Genomic DNA, 20275 nt, shown 5'->3' on the forward strand with positions numbered 1-20275 from the left:
CCTGGTTTCAATTCCTCAGTACCACATAAGCAGAAAAAGCTGGAAGTGGTGCTGTGGCTCAAGTGGTAGAGCTGAAGAGCTGAGGGACAGAACCCAGGCCCAGAGTTCAGGCCCTGCGACCAACAACAACAACAACAAAATTCCCTTCATCATTATGATAATGTTCCATGAAATTGTCACTTCATAGCTCTTGGCTGCACAGAAAGCTGGAAAACAAATTCAAACCACATATTCACCCAAAAACTGGATATGTATTTTGCCCCTCCCACTGTAGTCTGCTGTCTACTTTCTTTTTTTTTTTTTGTCGGTCTTGGGGGTTGAACTCTGGGCCTGGATGCTGTTCCTGTGCTCTTCAGCTCAAGGCGAGCACTCTACCTCTTGAGCTACAGGGCCACTTCAGGGTTTTCTGGTGGTTTACTGTAGATAAGAGTATCACGGACTTTTCTGCCCTGGCTGGCTTTAAACCATGAACCCCAGATCTCAACCTCCTGAGTAGCTAGGATTATAGGCGTGAGCCACCCCCAGCTCTGCTGTCTACTTTCTCTGTAGAGGAGAAGTCTAAGTGTACTTTAACCAACAAAAGGATAAAGAAAATGTGGTATATATGCACAATGAAATATTACTCAGCCAAAATGGAGAAGAAAAGTAGGTCATTCACAGGAAAATGGATGGTTCTGAAGCTCAACATAAGTGAAATAAACCAGACTCCTGGAGCTCAACATAAGTGAAATAAACCAGACTCCAAAAGACAAGAAAGAAATGTTCTCTCTCATATGTGGAATGTGGGGCTAAAAGGATTCCAATGGTAGAACTCCTTTGAACAATTAACCAACAATTATACAAAATGAATATTAGGAAGCTGAAACATGTTTTGTTTGAGGAATGGAGAGTGGAGCTTAAGAGAAAAGAGGGCAGAAAAATGTAGAGAGGCACATATAGTTATAATATTCAATGCACCCGTGTGAAAGGATGAGGAGGGGAATGATATTTGTCAAGATTCACTGTGCTCAAAAATTGATCTGTTAAGGCACCAGTGGCTCAGGCCTGTAATCCTAGCTACTCAGGAGGCTGAGATCTGAAGATCACGGTTCAAAGCCAGCCTGGGCAGCAAAGTCCGTGAACCTCTTATCTCCAATAAAACACCAGAAAACCTGTGGCACTGTAGCTCAAGTGGTAGAGGGCCTAGCCTTGAGCTGAAGAGCTGAGGGACAGCACTCAGGCCCAAAGTTCAAGCCCCATGTCTGAAAAAAAAAAAAAGAAAATTGACCTGTTGAATTGAAACACTTTTATACAAACACTTAAACATAATAAAAATTGTAATTAAAGATTATAATTAAAATTATAATTCAAGATTATAATTCTAATTCTTGAATTAGAATTAAATTTAGAAATTTATAATAATTTCAAATTATGATCAATTTTGAATTATAATGATTTTATATTTATATAATTTTAACTGGTACGTTAAAATATAAAATAAAAATAGTAAACTGTCAAAACAGGGATATTTTGGAGGGAGCCAGTGAAATGAGTGATGGGAAAGAGGAGATGAGTTAAAATGACCAAACTATGTTACACGCAGGTAGGAAGTTAGAATAATAAAGCATATAAAACACTGTAATTAAATGGGAGCACAAACTGGGCAACTGGGCTTCTACCTATAATACTAGGTACTCAGGAGCCTGAGGTCTGAGGATCACAGTTCAGAGTCAGCCAGGGCAGGAAAGTCCATGACATTCTTATCTCCAATTAATGGCCAGAAAACCAGAAGTAATGCTGTGGCGCAAGTGATAGAGCACTAGCCTTGAGTGAAAAAGCTCAGGGACTGCACCCAGGCTCCTCAACTGCCAAAAATGAGGAGCATAAAAAATGAAGAAAATGACAGTGGTGACAGTTTGAGAATAGTTCTGTGATTACTGTATTTGTTTCTAAAAACCTCTACTAAAATTTCAGACTCATGGCCAACATATTTTTTTCCATAAACTCTGCCATTATAGATTAGGTCAAATCATACTTGCATACCTTCATATAGTATTATGTTCACCCTTTCCTAAGAAGAATGTCAATTTTAAAACGGTTTGTCTTTTAGCATGCTGAATAATTTGAAACAGACAATTAACCACCAAAAAATGCTGCATTGGTTGCTTAAGTGGTAGGAAACTAGCCTAGAGCATAAAAGCTCAGGGACAGTGCCCAGACCCTGATTTCAATAACTAGGATCGGCACAAAACAAACAAATGTAAAGATAAAATATCTTTAGACACTAATGTTGACTTGAGTGCCATTTACTGCATATCTGGTTGCTTATTTTTACAAAAATGTCCTGAGTTGATGGCAGTGGTGCTTGCATTCTACTCGTTTTATACAGAACTCATAGGAAGTATATGCTCACATCTGCAACGTTCATAGATTGAGCTTGACTAAGTCTTATTTACAGCTGAAGAAAAAAAAAGTATTATAGATTTCAGATCTCAAGCAGCAAACAATGTAGAGACTATATGAGTTTGACTGCACTTTTGGTTTTACAACCAAACAGCTGGTGTCTTTCTTACATTACAGTGACCAAGTTTAAGGAAAATGCTGCTCCTATTATTCCTCTGTCTATCTGTGGTATTTATTAAGACCATATCTTTTAGTAAACATTCAAGGTGTTTTGGAGATTTTCTATAACTAAAATAGATTAAAAAGATTGGAATAATGAGGAACCCATTGACAAGTGGTCTCAAAGACACTCCTTGGTCCTACAAGAAGAGTTGCCTAGTTTTCTGCTTAAGTTTCACTCAGAATATCTTCCCACAATCCCCCAATGTATAAGCTTTTCTTTTATAATAATGTGAAGGAAATGTAGGTCTATGATGTTCTCTCAGCTTTCTAGTTAGTGCAACAACCTGGGTTACCCTTTCCTTAAGTGTTGATTTAGGATGCTTTGTCTGTCTTTATTATTTTGTGATTATGAATGGCAATCGGAAATGGGAGGTGACAATATCAGAGATTGTCATCTAGGAAGCTCTTGTTTTTGAAATGTCATGGTAATGCACACAGTCCTAGGGGGCTGATATGTGACAATATGCTCTGAACTCAGTGTTTAATCAAACATAACTTGAATGGAATTACTACTCATTTGCCACACAATGTCCTGAGCTTGGTACAAATAGTAATTTGGCTGAATCCTGGAATCCTGGTAACTATGCCCTCTCTTCTTTGGACCTAGCTTTACAGACAAATAAATTGGTGTCCAGAAGGTTTAAGCCATTGGCTGTTACAATTCCTGCTTGCTTGCTTTTTTTCTTTCTTTCTTTCTTTCTTTCTTTCCTTCCTTCTTTCTTTCTTTCTCTTTCTTTCTTTCTTTCTTTCTCTTTCCTTCTTTCTTTCTTTCTTTCTTTCTTTCTTTCTTTCTTTCTTTCTTTCTTTCTTTCTTTCTTTCTTTCTTTCTCTCTCTTTTTCTTTCTCTCTTTTTTCTTTCTTTCTTTTTTTTTCAGTTGTGGGGCTTGAGCTCAGAGCTTGGGCGCTGTTCCTCAGCTCTTCAGCTCAAGGCTAGCACTCTACCACTTGAGCCACAGCAGCATTTCCAATTTTCTGGTGGTTAATTGGAGATAAGAGTTGCACAGACTTTCTTGCCTGGACTGGCTATGAACTGCAACCCTCAGATCTTAGCCTCCTAAGTAGCTAGGATTACAGGCGTGAGCCACTGGTGCCTTTCTTTCTTTCTTTCTTTCTTTCTTTCTTTCTTTCTTTCTTTCTTTCTTTCTTTCTTTCTTTCTTTCTTTCTTTCTTTCTTTCTTTCTTTCTTTCTCTCTCCTTCCTTCGTTCCTTCCTTCCTTCTTTCATTCCTTCTCTGTCTCTATCTCTGTCTCTCTTTGTTTCTTTTTATTTTTGTCAGTAGTGGGTTTGAACTCTGGGCCTGGGCTCTGTCTCTGAGCTCTTCAGCTCAAAGCAAGTGGCCTACCACTTGAGCCATAGCACCACTTCTGGCTTTCTGTTGGTTAATTGGATATATGAGTCTCATGGACTTTCCTTTCCTGGGCTGGCTTTGAACCGTGATCCTCAGATCTCAGCCTCCTGAATAGCTAGGATTACAGGCATGAGCCACTGGCACCTGGCTTCCTGGCTAATTTTTGAGGTCATCAAAGCATATTCCTATTGCAAAGCTTTTTGTAACTATAGGCTCAATCCCCAATTCTTTAATATCGTCTTTTGATTTTCTCCGATTACTTTTTTGAATTTAAAGATGTTATTTTATGGTCTGTAAGTAGTTGTGTGAGTGGAGTTTAAACTCAACATGTTAGTTTGTGAGTCCAATGTATCTTGATCAATGATACTACCCATTTCATCACGCCCTACTCCACATATCCTCTCTATTTTCCTGTTCCTATTTACATGTGTTGAATATTATGACTGTATTTGCCTATCCTGCTTCTCTTTATCTCTTTATAGACTATTCTAAATATCAGGTGAACAATACAATTGAAAAGGTATAGTATGATACCTTCCACTAGTATAGTTTTCACTGTTTCCCTTAAGAGCATCTATCAAGCATAAGGAGATTGACACCACCTAACCAACTATAAAAAAATAAAAATGCAATCTCAATCAATTACATCACATCACCAATTACTTCACATTCATTTGCATAATAATTTCACTTTTCCACCAAATTAACTTCTTTCCCATACAGAGCATCCACTGTATTAATATTGTGTGTGTGAGTATGCACATGTGTGCGTGTTTGTAGTGTTCCTGGGGCTTAAACTCAGGGACTGAGTGCTATCCCTGAGCTTTTTATGTACTCAAAGCTAGTATTCTGCCACTTGAACCACATCTTTAGTTTGGGCATTTTGGTAGTAAGTAGCATTTTGGAGGTAAGTCTCTCATGGATCTTTCCTACTGTTCCTGGCTTCAAACTGTGATCTTCAGATCTCAGCCTCCTGAGTAGCTAGGATTTCAGGTGTGAGTCACCAGTACATGCCTGTATTAATTTTAATACAGAATATGTTATGTGCCTTTATATTCTTTGTTTCTAAATATCCATTATTTTCTAAATGCATGGACTCCTTCAATGTATCTCAGTACATATTGAATATGTGTGAACAGGAGAAAATAAAATAATAAATTTTCCCTTCATATATGTGAAGGATTTTTGCAATGGACTTTCTGATACCCAAATTCATAGGTGCTTAGTTTGATTAAATACAATGGCATTAAAATTTACACATACCCTACCAATATCCTTCTGTATAATCTAAATCCTATATTTACTTATAATACTTAATATAGTGATATATGAATTTTTTTCTTATGAATGTATTATGTAGGGAAAATGAGATAAAAAATTGTGTACACAATCAGTGCTGATGCAATTTTCTAAAAATATTTTCCACCTGCCATCGGTGCATTTGCACATGTGGTAGAACCTGCAGATCTAGAGGCCTTGTCCTTCATCAGCCTCTCTTGGATTCTATGCTTTCTGTACTATGTCAGCTTTTTACTGTTCTCTCCATCTTCCTTGGGAGTAGTCTTCCAAATGCTTCCATTATTTCTTTTGATTTTTTTCTTCTTTCCATAATCTTCAAACAAAAGTCTACATTATAAGTTTCATACAACTCCTGTGATTTTCTACCACTTTCTTGATCTTTGAATCATCAAACAGTATTTTAATTTGATGAAAATAAACACAAAATTAGAAAAAAAAATAGAGGAGAAATGCCCGCATTTTGATAAATGGCTACATTGTGATCCATTCCAGGCACATATTGGCTCATTCCTTTAGGGTGCATAGCTCTGGGTTAAACTGAGTTAAATGTGTCTGTACATTTCTGAGCTCATCATTGTTCAGGAAAATATAGAGATCAACATGAACATTTGAAATACACTTTTGGCAATGTGTCATATGATTGGAAATATATATTAGAATACTCAGAGGAGAGACAGATCATTTTCAAGAACAGAGAAGTGTACTACAAGAAAAATAAATGAGAATTAAATTCTAGGAGGGGCGATATGATTGGGGCTCTTGTCATATAGATCATGTCTAGACCAGACTAGGGAAATAACCTCATAGGTGCTGTAAGAAGTAAGTTACACTAAACCAACTGAGTAAGGCAGACTATACATCATATTGAAAATGCCAGGTGAGTTTTCATTAGAAAGGGTGAGAGAGAGGCTGAGAGATCACACTCCCTTTGAGGGAAAATGGGAGTACGTGTTCTTTGAGCTTGAAATAACAGGAGCAAACAAAACAAAATTCAGTGTTAATGTAATGCATTTGTTTTGTTGTTTGGTACCTAAACATATAACAGAATATATTTGACCAAATTTTTTTGTCGTGGGATTGAACTCAAGGCCTGAGCACTGTCCCTGAGCTTTGAGACACAGCACTACTATTTGTTTTCTCCTGGTTAATTGAAGATAAGGCTCTCAAGGGCATGCCTACTTAGGCTGGCTTGGAACTGTAATCCTCATATCTCAGCCCTCCAGAGCAGCAAGCAAGCAAAGAAGAGTTCTACTTGTGTAGAAAAGGAAAGTATAAAGGAGAAGGACTATCAACAGGGGAAGAAAATGCAATTTAAATTTGAATTCTGAAAGGCAGATGTGTTCAGATAGGTTGACTTCAGACAAAAGCAAAGGAGAAAAGGTGAGGAGACTCAGTCTCTAAACAAACAGACAATTTTCAGTAAAATTAAAACAAGGACAGAAAAGATAACTGAAGATAAACTGTGCGGCAAGAAAAGCAAGTGTTCACCAATAGGTGAATCTTCTTTAATTCACTTAATCTGATGATTTGTAAGACATATTTGAGTCCTATATCTTTCTTCCCTAGCATGGATGGAAAATATTTAATGGTTTAGTAATTTCCTGGACAAAAAGCACCCCTAAACAGGAAAGTTGCATGTTACATTACTATTATTTACTCTTATGAAGAATCTGTACAGAAAAATGAAGAAAACTACTTATTGGAATGACCCTCAAATTGGAAACAAATTTATTACACCTTATTCCAAAATAGGAAGTACATCTAAGGGTACAGCATCTTTTTTTTCAGTCACTAAAATTTTGGGAATTCAATCACAAAATAAAATACTAGGTTTAGATAAATCTGTTGTGTTTTCCCTTAATTGCAGAAAGCTTAACATTCCACTGTTGCCTTATTGAAACAAAAGAGATTGAAAAGCTGACAAAGGAGAAAATGGAAGAAAAAAACACACTCTAGCAAATACAAGATTTTTGTACGTACTTATTGTTTTACAGCTTCATTGGGAATTGTGCAAAGGACAGCAATAATAAACCAGAAACACTCTGTACCTTCTTTACAAATTTTCTTTTAATTTTTTAATTTATTTTCTCTTGGGACCTGGGCACCGTCCCTGAGCTCTTTTGCATAAGGCTGGTGTTCTACCACTTTGAGTCACACAATTATTTCCAGTAGTAAGAGTCTCACAGACTTTCCTGCCAGGGCTGGCTCAGATTTTTAGCTAGGATTATAAGGGGAATCACCAATATCCAGCAGCTGTTTTGTTTTAATTATCTTTAAATAACTGTACAAAGGAGTATATTTTTAATAAATGTTTTTATTTCAGTTGTACAAAGGGGTTTCAGTCCCACATTTCAGTTTATGAGTACATTTATCTTGATCTATGTCACCTCTTTTATTATTCTCCCCATCTCTCTCATATGTATGCATATGCACAGTGAATATTATTCTTGTATTTGCCCACCTTTTCTTTGTCCATCTGTCCTCCCTCTTCTTGACTCCACCCCTAACATCAGGTGTCAGTTTCCTGTATTCATTTTGTTTACATGTAATTCATTGTTCAAAGGAGTTATACCATTGGGTTAAAGTGTAGACCACACTTGAATCAATTTGTTTGTGCATATGAGCACAGGGCCCTGTGTATATCTTCATGTTCTTAAGTAAGCTCTATTGTGTTAGTCTCTTCATAGAAAACTTGACTGTAGTCATGACTCAGACCCTTGTGGAGGTTCATTCGCTAAGATGTATGCTGTCCTGTTCTTAGGCTGTAGCACTGTTGATAATGTGGCCGCTAAGTGGTAAATGAAGGAACCTTGTAGGTATAAATAGGCTACCTAATCACTAGCTTTTGACTTGAGAGAGGTAGGTTGTCTGTAGTGAACCTCCCCTGGTCCAATGAGTCTCATAATTGGATTCCTTCCTCTATCTCTGAAACAGGAAGCATCAGAGATTTTCTTCTACATTCTCAGAAAAAGCCACGCTGAGCTCTTGATCTCCAGAGCCAGGAGCAAATAAATTCTGTTCACATCAGCTAAGCCTAGAAGAGATCCCTGCGCTTCAGCAAAGACTCTGGTACCTTCAGTGTGCCCTGTGCAACCTTATTTGGAAGAACAATGTAAGCCATGCACTGGCACCTGACACAAAGGAACTGTGAAATTCCCAATGTGTTGTTTATGCCTGTAAGTTATAGTAATCGGTTATCTAGCAAAAGAAAATAAATATACAGATAGGGATCATTACAAATTTTAGGCATATTCAATAGAATGAAGTTTCTTGAGGATACAGGTGGACCCGTTGCAACTATGAGAAGTACAAGTTGTCATGTCGAAAACAAACTTTACAACTTTGGTGTGGGGCGGGGGTGGGGGGATGGGGGGTGGGGGGGCGGGAGGCTGGGAAGGGATGTGAAGGGTAAACAAAGGAGGAGGCTGCAATGCTTGATAAGAAATGTACTCATTATCTTGCCCATGTAATTGTAACCCCTCTGTACAGTATGTTCACAAAAAATAAAAATTAAAATAAAAAAATAATAATATTAAAAAAAGTTTCTTCAAAATTGAAATCAGACAACAAAATCCTTTGCAGGCTGAATAAAACATTTCATATGGGAACAGAAATAAACCAACAATTATCACCAAAGATTTCACTTCCTCAAAATAATCTTTTTTTTTGTGAAGTAAAACTTCTTCCTTCCTTACTTCATTGTAGAAAATGCTGAATGAATGAAACTATTCTAGATCCATGTTCGATGCTCTTTGAAAATAGTACACACACACACACACACACACACACACACACACACACACGAAGAAAGGTGTTTTTGTCATTGTGTATGTGTGTGTGTGTGTGAAAGTACTGGGGGGGTGTAAATTCAGAGCCTTGTGCTCTTGATTAGTCATTTGCTCAAAGATTACATCAAACTACTTAAGCCACACCTCCACTGTCAGGTTTTTGCTGGATTCTAACCTCAATCCTCAGATTTCAACCTCTTAATTAGCAAGGATTACCGACATGAGCTATGGATAGTCTTGATTTTTAGGATACTGGTAAAGGACCTTATTTGTATATGTGTGTGTGTGTGTGTGTGTGTGTGTGTGTGTATGTGTGTGTGCATGTGGTTTATAATTCTTTTTTATTGTTATTATAAAGATGATATACAGAGGACTTAGTTACATAAGTCAGCTAATAAATATATTTATTATTGGACAATGTCACCCCTTCTCTCAATCTCTCCCAGTTTTTCCCTCTGTCCTCATCCACAAGTTGTATAATTCATTTTCATCATAATGTCTAGTGAGTAACACTGCTGCATTTGTTCACGCTTTGTCCCACCATTTCTGTGCTCCCTCTTTACTGAAAAACAGATAAATGAACAAACAAGACAAAAAGACAACAAAACAAAAAACAGCCATGAAAAAAAACTTGTTTCCATTTCCTAGAGTTCATTTTGATGAATGTTATTTCATATGATCAGATGCACCTAGACATGGCACCTTTGTATTCCTCTCCTAAGAGTATCCTCTTTTGGTCTCACTGCATGTGAATGTCTCTGTATGAATTAGACCCACTAAATATTTAGACAAATATAAGTGATGTGATTGCAAACATTGGAGTTTATAATTTATCATGAGAATTTGGGGAAAATGAGTTTATGGAGTTAGATAATCCGTGAGATTTCATCAGAGATGAAATGCATACTCCACAACTTCACCATTTCAACACATTGGCCAGAGGAGTAGCTGACTCATAAAACTCACAATATAGGTGTTGAACTATTGAATAGGTAAGCAAACAAACCAAAGAAACAGTTCTCAAATTATAATCCATTTCTTGAATATCAAGTATCAGGACATTTCATGTAAAATGCTCTGGTTGCATGGATTCCTTAGAACGTTAATTTTACCTAAGATATTTTCCATCATATCTTCTTGGATTCTTTCAATGATTTTTCATTTCTTAAAAGCTCTGCAAAATTTTTAGGATATGGTATTTCTTGTCATTGCCTGCAATGTTTTTACAAAAATTTCTATCCAGATTTTTTTATTCTAATTTTATCTCAAAATATTATACCATTAGTCATGGTTTTAGCACACATGTACTTCCTGTTTTCAATTTGGGGAAATGTTCTTACTTTGAAAGAAACGTTAGAAATAATAATCTGCTGCTAAACTGCTATGGTTTTGACTTCTGCTGGGCTTGAATTTTAACTAGTGATTGGTCTGTGGGTGTTTAATTTCTCCAAATCTTATTTTTTTTCCTATTTAAAGTGCAGATACTAAATTAGGTACTGGTGATTCACATCTATAATCCCAGATACTTGAGAAGTTGAAATGAGAAGATTGAGGTTTGAAGCCAGCTAGAGCAGAAAAGTTCATTATTATCTACAATTAACCAATAAAAATCTAGAAGTAGGGGTATGTCTCAAGTGGTAGAATATATACATATATGTGTGTGTGTTTGTATGTGTGAATATACATATATGTATATGTATATATTAGATAGTATCAACTATTATTCAGGAGGGATGAAAGATGAGATGCATTGATGTACCATTTATTTATTTATAGTTGCTAAAGATGCCCCATTGATTGAATGACAGCAAGTTTTAAGATATGTGTATCTAGCATCAAAACAAGGCCCCATACTCAGTGATTTATTAGGCAAGTAAATGAAGTGATTTTTGAATCTTAAATTTTATCAAGCTGCTCTTTCCTCTCTCTGCACTCAGAAAATATATAATCAGACATTTCTCTTCCCCTAGTATCTCACAGTATAAAAACTCTTCTCTCTGGCCAGAGTCTTTCACATTTCAGGATTCTTCCTTCCTACTTGATCTGCCTTTGATCTCATTAATACTTGAATGATTCCTGAAACTGCCTGCCAGGAAATCTCAGTGTCATCCAAACCTCCTCTCTCCCACACTCTTGCCTGCCCCCTTTCCCTATCTGTGGAGTTCATCCACCCTGTCTGACTGGTGATGGCTCTTAACTTCTCTGACTGGAGTACTTTCTGTGGATATTTTTCTCTGGATACTGACTATACCAATCCATTTTTTTATGTAAGGTAGTATGTATTTTTTATTTTTTATTGCTGTTCTAAAGTTGATAGGCAGACAGGTTATAGTTATATGAATCAGGTAATGAGAAATGAGTACAATTATTTTGATCCATGTCTCTTTTTCTGCCCTTCTCTCCCACTTTTTCCCTCCCATCCTGATCCACAAGTTTTCCAATTCATTGCCACATAATGTTTAGTTGTATTTGCTGTATTTGTTCACCCTTGTTGTATTGTCATCTTGTTTGCTACCAACCTGCCTAGCACTGGGAAAAATAAAAATGTTCTGTAAATGAAAGGTAGTTTAAGTACAAGATCATATCTAATAACCTAAAGGTCTTGCATAAGATTAGGCAGTTTACCAAAGGAGATTTGGAAAAAGAGGAGATCTACACCTCGCTTCCTACATGTCACATTACAAAGATCACAAGCATATTGGATTCCTGATTAATAGCATGTGCAGCTTTTAAATAATTTTGCACTTGTTTAACGGTGTCTGTATACTTTTGTTGACCATATTAATTTCTAGTTTCATCTGTGTGGCTGTAAATGATAGGATTTCATGTTTTTGTATAGATGAATGGTATTCCATTGTGAATATGCATCAAAAAATTTTTTCGACTCATCATCTGATGGACAAAGATTAATTCTAATTATTTATTGTGAAAATACCGTACACAGGGGTTACAATTATATGAGCAAGGTAATGAGTACATTTCTTATCAAGCATTGTTGCCTCCTCCTTTGTTTCCCTTTCCCATCCCTTCACATCTCCTCCCTCCCCCCGTCCCCCGCACCCCCCCCATGATCCCCCCCTCGCCCCCGGCCGAAGTGGTAAAGTTGGTTTTTCGACATAACGACTTATACATCTCATTGTTGCAATGGGTCCACCTGTATCCCTATTCAATTTGTTTTTTCCCTTTCCCTCAAAAAGTATACCAACATCAAATACAGTGAAAACAGGGGTTATACCATGGGGGAGGAACATACAAAGCAACAAAGAAATCATCTTATAAATATGTTAGAAACAATAACAAGAAAGAAAAGCAATTAAGTCTTTATCTTGGGGTTCATTTCACCTAACATCAACTTATCTGACCATTTCTGCTTGTTTCAGAAATATACTAGTTATTGCAAATAAGGGAAACCATGGGACTTATGATTCTTTGGGCCTGGCTTAATTCACTTAATATAATTTTTTCCAAGTCTTTCCATTTCCTAACAAATGGGGCAATGTCATTCTTTCTGATGGAGGCATAGAATTCCATTGTGTATATATACCACATTTTCTTGATCCATTCATCTCTTGAGGGGCATCTGGGTTGGTTCCATATCTTAGCTATGGTAAATAATGCTGCAATAAACATAGTTGTGCTGATAGTTATAGTATGGTCTTGTTTGTGATCATTTGGGTAAATGCCCAAAAGTGGGATTGCTGGGTCGTAGGGGAGCTCTATGTGGAGTCTTTGAGGAGCCTCCATACTACTTTCCAGAATGGTTGAAAAACCTCCCATGCTCCTGTATTGGAAGGATCAACTTCGTGAACATGGCAATACTTCCCAAAGCTATCTACACATTCAATGCTATACCTATCAATATTCCAACCTCATTCTTCAAGGAAATAGAAGAGGCAATCCAAAAATTCATATGGAACAATAAAAGACCCTGAATAGCAAAAACAATCCTTAACAGAAAGAACAGTGCTGGAGGAATATCACTACCAAATTTCAAACTCTACTACAAAACCATAGTAATCAAAACAGCTTGGTACTGGCACAAAGAACAGACCTCAGGAACAATGGAATAGAATTGAAAACCCAGAAATGAACCCACAGACCTATAGCCATCCAATCTTCGATAAGGGTGCTAAAAAAAATAGAATGGAAGAAAGACAGCCTCTTCAGTAAATGGTGCTGGCAAAATTGGTTAATCACCTGTAGAAAACTAAAGCTAGATCCTTATCTATCACCCTGCACCAGAATCAACTCCAAATGGATCAAAGACCTCGGAGTCAAGCAGACACTCTGAAAACATTACAGGATGGAATAGGAGAAACCCTAGGTCTCCTTGGCACAGGCTGAAATTTTCTTAATAGAGACCCAGAAACACAACAAATCAAAAAAAAAAAGTTGGACAAATGGGCCTGCATGAAATTGCAGAGCTCCTGCATGGCAAAGGACATAGCTAACAAGATCAATAGAAATCCCATGGATTGGGAAAAGATCTTCACCAGCCATACAACGGACAAGGGTCTCATATCTAAAATATACATGGAACTCAAAAAATTAAATTCCCCAACAACACATTCTCCATGAAACAACTGTCCAATAAATAAGTGGGCTAAATACTTAAAGAGTAACTTCTCTGAATAGGAAAGAAGGATGGCCAATAGACACATGAAGAAATACTCAACCTCCCTAGCCATAAAAGAAATGCAAATCAAAACAACATTGAGATACCACCTCACCCCAGTTAGAATGTCTATAATCAAGAACTCTGATAACAACAGGTAGTGGAGGGGATGTGGATAGAAGGAATCCTACTGTATTGTTGGTGGGAGTATAAAGTTTAATTCCAATTCTAAACAGTTGTCAATTAGGCTGTAATGCACAAAGAAGTTCACATGTCTTTTTGGTAGGTTGATTGAATTTGCATTAGGTATTCACACAGTAATGTGCAGTATACCATATGGTAGTTCTGCTTTTGATATTTTTTCTTTACTTTATTAGTATTTTTTGTCACTTGTGGCCTGGAACTTAGGGCTTAGGAGTTGTTCCTGAGCTTTTTTGCTCAAGGCTAGCATTCTACCACTGAGCCACAGCACAGTTCTGGTTTCCTGGGGATTATTTGGAGATAAGGTTCTCAATGACTTTCCTGCCTGAACTGGCTTTGAACTACAATTTTCAGATCTCAGCCTCCTGAATAGCTAGTAATACAGGTATGAGCCACTGGTGTGCCACCTCTGACTTTTTTTTTGAGGAACTTTCATACTGTATTCTATAAAGGATACTAATTTCTACGTTATATTCCTGCTAACAGTGTGACAGTCTTTCACTTTCTTTATATCTTCACCATCATTATTAACTTTTGTCACTTTGATAATAACCATTCTTACTTGGCTGAAGCATTACAATATTTTGAGGTATCTTCACATTTCTCTGATGATTAATGATCTGGGACCATACTTCTCTATCCCTGTTCATGGTTTTCAATTTTTCTTTTATTCTTTCCTTTCCTGTATCCTTCCTTCCCTCTTTCCTTCTTTTTTTTTCTTTTTATTCTTTCCCCTTCCTCTCTGTCTCCTTTTCCTCCTTCTTTACCTCCTTCCTTCCTTCTTCATGTCATTTTTTTCTTGCTTCTTATTCATACTGGGGTTTTGAGATGTGATATTACTATGTAGCCCAGGCACCTTAAACTTTCAAGCTCTCTGACTCTTCCTACCAGTTGCTGAAATTAGAGGAGTATGTCATCATACTTAGAATGTATCTGTTGAGAAAATATATCTAAATCTATTCATTTTGAAGAAGAATAATCGCATTTTGCTGAGTTTTTTGGACATGCTTGTATATTTTGAGTATTAAACTATCTGGTAATTTTAACTATCTAATTGCCTCTTTTTAATAAACTGGAGTATTAATGTTTACAGTTTTAATTTTACCCAATTTCACTTGCAAATTTATTTTCCTTTCAGACCTATATTTCAAGATTTGTGAATTTCTCAAAGGAAGCCAATGCTGTTTTGTGATTCTAATTCTTTTACATTTTTTTCACAATAATAATGTCACTTCTAGTTTTCAAGAGGAAACTTCTAATACCCTTTTTTGTACATTTTTTATTGTAAAATTGTTGTACACAGAAGTCACAGTTACAGGAGCAAGTTAATGAGTGAATTTCCTATTGAGCATTGCTTTCCCCCTACCATCCGTTCCCTCCCACCTCCACAACTACCCCCTCACCCCCTGAAGTTGTAAAGTTCATTTTCAGCATAGTGTCTTGTACATCTCATTGTTGCAACAGGTCAACCGTATCCTGATTTAAGCATTTTGTTTGTTCCCTCCCCCTCCCCACATTAGAGAAATGTATATACAAGATGCAGGGCACAGACATCAAATAAAGTGAAAATAGGGGTTATACTGTGGGGGAGGAACATACAAAGAAACAAACAAAAAAAAAAACCACACAGCATATTATACATATGTTAGAAACAATAGCAAGAAAGAAAAAAGATATTGTGCCTGTATCTTGGGGTTCATTTTGCTTAACATCATCTTATATGGTCATACATACATAGCTTTTGGTCTTTTCTGCTTGTCCTACACATGTACTAGTTATTGCAAATAAGGGAAACTGTGGGACCTATGTTTCTTTGGGCTTTGCTTAATTTACTTAATATAACTCCTCCAAGTCTTTCCATTTCCTAACAAATGGGGCAATGTCATTCTTTCTGATGGAGGCATAGAATTCCATTTTGTATGTGTGTGTGTGTGTGTGTGTGTGTGTGTGTGTGTACCACATTTTCTTTGTTTTTTGTTTTTTGTTTTTGTCTGTTGTGGGCCTTGAACTCTGGGACTGGGCGCTGTCCCTCAGCTTTTTAACTCAAGGCCAGTGCTCTACTGCTTGAGCAACAGCACAAATTCCGGTTTTCTAGTGCTTTATTGGAGATAAGAGTCTCAAGGACTTTCCTGCCCCGGCTGGCTTTGAACCAAGATCCTCAGATCTCAGCCTCCTAAGTAGCTAGGATTACAGACATGAGCCACTGGCACCCGGCTTATACCACATTTTCTTGATCCATTCATTTATTGAGGGGTATCTGGGTTGGTTCCATATCTTAGCTATGGTAAATTATGCTGCAATAAACATAGTTGTGCTGGTAGCCCTAGTATGGCCTTGTTAGTGATTGTTTGGGTAAATGCCCAAATTTGGGATTGCTGGATCATAGGGGAGCTCTGTGTAGAGTCTTTTGAGGAACCTCCATACTGCTTTCCAAAGTGGAATGATGCAGTAGGGTTCCCTTCTGGCCACATCCTCTCCAGCATCTGTTGTTATAAGAGTTCTTGATTATAGCCATTCTAACTGGGGTGAGGTAGAATCTCAATATTGCTTTGATTTGCATTTCTTTTTTGGCTTAGAGAGACTGAGCATTTCTTCATGTGTCTATTGGCCATTCTTATTTTTTTTTTTCAATTACCAGTAGGATAATTCTTTTTTTTTTTTAATTGTGAACATACTGTACAAAGGGGTTACAATTACATGGGCAAGATAATGAGTACATTTCTTATCAAGCATTGCAGCCTCCTCCTTTGTTTTACCCTTCACATCCCTTCCCAGCCTCCCCCTACCCCCCCACCCAATCCTCCCCCCCCCACCAAAGTTGTAAAGTTCGTTTTCGACATGACCACTTGTACTTCTCATTGTTGCAACGAGTCCACCTGTATCCTTAATCGACTTCTCAGATGTCTCATTAAATTGTTGGTTTCAGATCTCTCCAATTTGTTGATGTAGGAACTCAGAGCTATAAACTTGCCTCTGAGGACTGCCTTTGCTGTGTCCCAGAGGAGCTGGTAATTTGTGTGTTCATTTTTGTTGAAAATAATGAACATTTGAATTTTCTTTCTAATCTATTCCATGACCTACTGGTGGTTCAACAGTGTGTGTTCAGTTCAACAGGTTCGGCCTCTGTGTGTTACAGGACTTTTTTTGGTGGCTTTTGGTGTTGAGTTCTAATTTTATTCCCTTGTGGTCAATGTTTGTAAATTTGGACAAGTTTGCTTTGTGACCTAAAATGTGGTCTATTTTGAAAAATGTTCCATGTGCTGCTGAGAAGAACATGTATTCTGATGATGCTGGGTGAAATATTCTGTAGATGTGTGTTAAACCTAGTTGATCTATGCAGATGTTTAGATCTGTGGTTTCTCTGTTGAGTTTTTGCTAGGTTGACCTATCTAGTGGGGATAGTGGTGTGTTAAAGTCCCCAAAAATTAATGTCTTTGGATCTAAGTGAGATTTCAGGGAAAGTATTTCTTGGATAAATTTGGGTGCTCTGTTGTTTAGTGAATGGATATTTAGAATTGTAATATCCTCCTGAAGGAAAGATCCCTTAATTAGTATGTAGCAACTTCTTTATCTCTTCTCACTAATTTTAATTTGAAGTTTATTTTATCTGATATTAGGATTGCAACTCCTGCCTGTTTATGGGGGCCGTTTGTCTGGTAGATTTTATTCCAGCCTTTCACTTTCAGAATATGTTTGTTTTCATGGGCAAGGTATGACCCTCGAAAGCAGCAGATAAAAGGATCTTGTATTTTAATCCAATTATACAGTCTACGTTTCTTAATTAGAGAGTTAAGCCTGCTAATATTGAGAGTTAGTACTGAGAGGTGTTTGTTAATTCCTGCCATGTTATCCACCTTCTTGGGGGCTGTGTCAAATGGGTTCTTCCTATGGTTCTTGGATTCTCAGCTTGGGCAGGTTCTTGGCCTATATTGTGCTCTTGTTGGTTTTCTATGTGTAGGACATCTTCAGTATCTTTTGTAGGGATGACTTGCTGGAGATATATTGTTTCAGTTTTTCTTTGCTATGGAAGGTTTTTATTTGACCTTCGGTTAAGAAGGAGAGTTTAGCTGGATACAGTATTCTTGGTTGATAGTTATTTGTCTTTAGGGTGTGGCATACATCATTGCAGGCTCTTCTTACTTTCATTGTCTCGGCTGAGAGATCTGAGGATATTCTAAAGGTTTTCCTTTATAGCTTATTCCTTGACAGCTTTAAGGATCCTTTCCTTAGTCTGAATTGATTCTGTGTGGACTATAATGTAATGGTGGGATGTCTGGTTCAGGTTTTATCTATTTGGGGTTCTAAAAGCTTTTTATATCTGAATAGACCTGTCTTTTTTCATGTTTGTGAAGTTCTCTGCTAAGATCCTGTTAAATAAATTTCCTAGACCATTAACTTCTGTCTCTAGGTGCTCCTCTACACCCATTATCCTCAGGATAAGGCCTTGTAACAGTGTCTTCTCAATGTTGAATAGATCTAACATATTTCTTTGATTTGTCTTGGATAGTTGTATGTTTTTTCTCTATATTATTTAGGCTGCCTTCAATCCTTAAGATTTGATCTTCTGGTCAAACCTACAGTCAAGACTTTCTACTATATTTTTTATTTCCTTTCCTTTTAATTGGTCAGCTTTGATGGCTTCACATTCTTTGTTGGAACTTTGTTTTAGATCTTAAATGGACTTCTTTACTTCCTTAATTTGGTTTTCAGTGTTTATTCTCAAATCCCTTAGGTGATTGATTATGGTTTCATTGGATTCCCTTTACAGTTAGTCTCCATTCAGATTCCCTTTGTGGCCTCCCTGGATTCCTTCAGGTATCTGTTTATGGATTCCATGAATGCCACTATTGATCTTTGCCTATTCTAATCCTGCACATACAATTCCTGTATTACTCTTTGATTAGCTTCCTCATGCTCATGAGATTCCTGTGTTAATTTTTGGCTAGTCTCATTATGCTCATGAAGTTCCTTTATTAATCTTTGGTTATCCTTTGCTCACCATCATGTGGGAACTCTCTTCTGGATTATTCATTAACTGTTATGTCATCTGATTATCATGAGTGGGAGTTGAGATACCTGGAGGTGCCATTTTTCTTGTGTTTCTCTGGCTTTTTCTGCCCATCTGATATGAAAGTAAAACCAATTTCATGCTAGAACACTATTTAAAGCAATCCTCAACCAGAGTCCTGTAGTTGATTGATTGATACACTCAGAATGGCTGCAGATGCAATCTATTTCAACAGATACAATCTAATTCAACATCAAACAACTATGTATTAATGGGCTAAGAACATCAAAGAGGGATTCTGCGGACCAGAAATAAATAGCTTTAGGGAGAATTGTTGGGAAAAATAGGATTAGAGGAATGTGGAGAGGTAAAAGGAAAGAATGAATTTAACCAAGCCTTAATTTAAGAGAAGAAATGGATATAATGGAATGAAAGGAGAAGAGAGATAAAGAAACAAGAAAAAATGAAAGAACAAAAATTTAAATTTAAAAAATGAAACACTTAAAAATTATGTAAGTATAAAGAAATAATACTGATAGAAGAAAAAGGTTAGAATGAGAGTAGAGAGATTAAAAAGGAAAAATGAAAAAAAATAAAGAATTTAAAAATGGAATATTTAAAAATTATATAAGTATAAAGAATAATACTACTATTAAAGGAGTTAAGCCTAAGAGGTTACAAATTGAGTAATCAATTTCTAAATTAGGTATGCACACAATGAAGGATAAGGTCTAATAATTGACAACGTGTAAACATCTAGAGATGAGCAGAACAGCAATGAAGTTGCACAAAAAATAAAAAAATAAAAAAGGACCAAAAGGCTAAAAAGAGATTAAATAAACCAAACACACACACACACACACACACACACACACACACACACACACACACACCAAAAGTAAAAATGGTGAAACAAAAAAATAGAAAATAGGGGCTGGGAAGGTGGCTCAGTGGTAGAGCATTTGCCTTGCATGCTCGAGGCCCTGGGTTCGATTCCTCAGCACCACATGAGAAAAAAGCCAGAAGTGGCGCTGTGGCTCAAGTGGTAGAGTACTAGCCTGCTGAAGAGCTGAGGGACAGCACCCAGGCCCAGAATTCAGGCCCCACGACCGGACCCAAAAAAAAAAAAATAGAAAATATTTTTTTTAATTTAAAATCATTTAAGTAGAAAAAAGACTTCTTTGATTTTTTTAGCGGGGGGACGGGAATCTTGTATCTCCCCTGTGTTCTTAACTAGTCCCTTGATGGAGTCTCTTGGTTTGCTTGTGGTGTTTGGTTTTCCTGTGGTTTGTTTCCTTCAGTGATTTTGTCTGCATGTAGACAGCTCTGCCTTACCCAGGACTTTGTGGTTCTCCTCCCAGTCTAATTCAGTGCGAGGGAGATCTGTTTTGAGTATCACAAAAGAGGGAGAT

This window comes from Dipodomys spectabilis, unplaced genomic scaffold, assembly GCF_019054845.1.
Source record: "Dipodomys spectabilis isolate Male_0828 unplaced genomic scaffold, ASM1905484v1 ptg000092l, whole genome shotgun sequence".
Classification (NCBI taxonomy): domain Eukaryota; kingdom Metazoa; phylum Chordata; class Mammalia; order Rodentia; family Heteromyidae; genus Dipodomys; species Dipodomys spectabilis.